We start from the raw sequence: 2,021 nt of genomic DNA, 5'->3' as shown, positions 1-2,021 counted from the left end.
TGTTGCATGTATAAGTGTTATCATCATTTTTACTGTTAAGATTAAACTTATCATTATCATTATTCATATTCATATCATTATTATTTTCATTATGATTATCATTATCATTATTATTGTTATCGTTACCATTATCATCGTTATCTTTATTGTTGCTATGGGTGTTACAATTATTATTATTATTATTATTATTATTATCATCATTATCATTATGATTATTATGGTGATGATTATTATTATTATGATTATTATTATAATTATTATTATTGTTATCATTATTATTATTATCATTATTATTATTATCATTATTATTAACATTATTATTCTCAATAACATTATTATTGTTATTATTGTTTATTGTTATCTTGTTATCATTATTATCATCGTTAATACTTTTATTATTACTTTTATATCATCATAGTCATTATCGTTACCATTATCATTATTATTATTACTATTAATATTTTAATTATCATTACTATTATCATTACCATCATTATCATCATTATTGGCTTCATCATTTTTATCATTATCATCATCATTATCATGTCATTATCATTATTAATGTTGGTGGTGATGGTATTATTAACTTTTTATCATTACTTTTTTTATTAAAATTATTATTGTTGTTATTATTATTAATATCATTGTTATTATTATTATTATTGTTATTATTATTGTTATTATTATTATCATTATTATCATTATCATTATCATTATTATTAGCGTTAGTATTAGTATTAGTATTATTAGTAATATTATCCTCGTCACCATCATCATCATCATCAACATTGTTTTTAATATCGCTATTATCATTATCAATATTACTATTATTGTTGTTATAATTATCATCACTATCATTATCATTATCATTGTCCTTATTTTTATCATTACTGTTATTAGCATTATCATCATCACTGTTGTAATGACTATTATCATTATTATTAGTATTAGTTCCAGTATCATTATTATTATTATTATCATTATTATTATTATCATTATTATTAGTAGTATCATTATTATAATTATAATCATTATTACTGTTTATATTTATATATCATTATAATTATTATCATTACCATGGTCATCATCACTATTACTATCACTATTATTATTATTATCATCATCATTATAATCATCTTTAATATCAACTTCATCACAATCAGTACTATCATTTTAACCACTGGCACTGTGCGTCAGGTCAATTGTCAGGTATATCAGGAACATAATAAGGTACCATGGAAGAAAATTATACAATAACATGGAATATGTATTACAAACAGCCCCTTATTTGAAAAAAAGTCGTTTCTAAGGCTTTGTTCCTCTACTTTCAATGGTCATACTTTCCACTACATTGTACTGTATCATTAGCCAAAGATACGAAATGCCGAGTACGTGTGTATAAGAATTCCTTGATAATACGTTGTTACCGTTTATATGCATTGGGATACGAAATTTCTTAACTACTTCGAAAAAAAACTTGTTGATTGTAAAGCCTTTTGACACACAAAAAGTTGCCTGTCTTGTTTGAGTCCTGTTGTGTTGCCTGTTGTTTACATAGTTGGTGGCTAATTAATTTCCTTGTCTAGGAGTTTAAATAATTGCATAATTATATCTGTATGCGGTTTAATTTACGACTTTTGCCAAAGTCCTGTAGATTTGTAACCTATATGTTATTTTTTTTTTTCTTAAATATGAGTTTGTTAGTTGAAGTCCATATATTTAAATAGTTTACATTTCTGATAGCTACAGTAAGGTCTGTGAAACAGTAATCCTTGCTTCAAAAATGATTTTACTTTTCATGAAATTCAGGCATTCATGTGCGCATTACTCTCTCATAAGTGTTGTCAACATGAGTCTTAAATCTCATATATATTCATGTATACTTCACTTTATTTACCGAGTAACTTTTAGCAGTCTTCTTTCGACTGCCAATAAAATACAATGTGCTTTATGCTGATCTAAGGTACTTTCAAAGTGTGATTTATCGGCAACAGTAGATAGGCAATCAATAGATATATTGA

This window comes from Penaeus chinensis, chromosome 2 (assembly GCF_019202785.1).
Source record: "Penaeus chinensis breed Huanghai No. 1 chromosome 2, ASM1920278v2, whole genome shotgun sequence".
Lineage (NCBI taxonomy): Eukaryota > Metazoa > Arthropoda > Malacostraca > Decapoda > Penaeidae > Penaeus > Penaeus chinensis.
Note: the sequence above shows the minus strand (reverse complement) of the source record.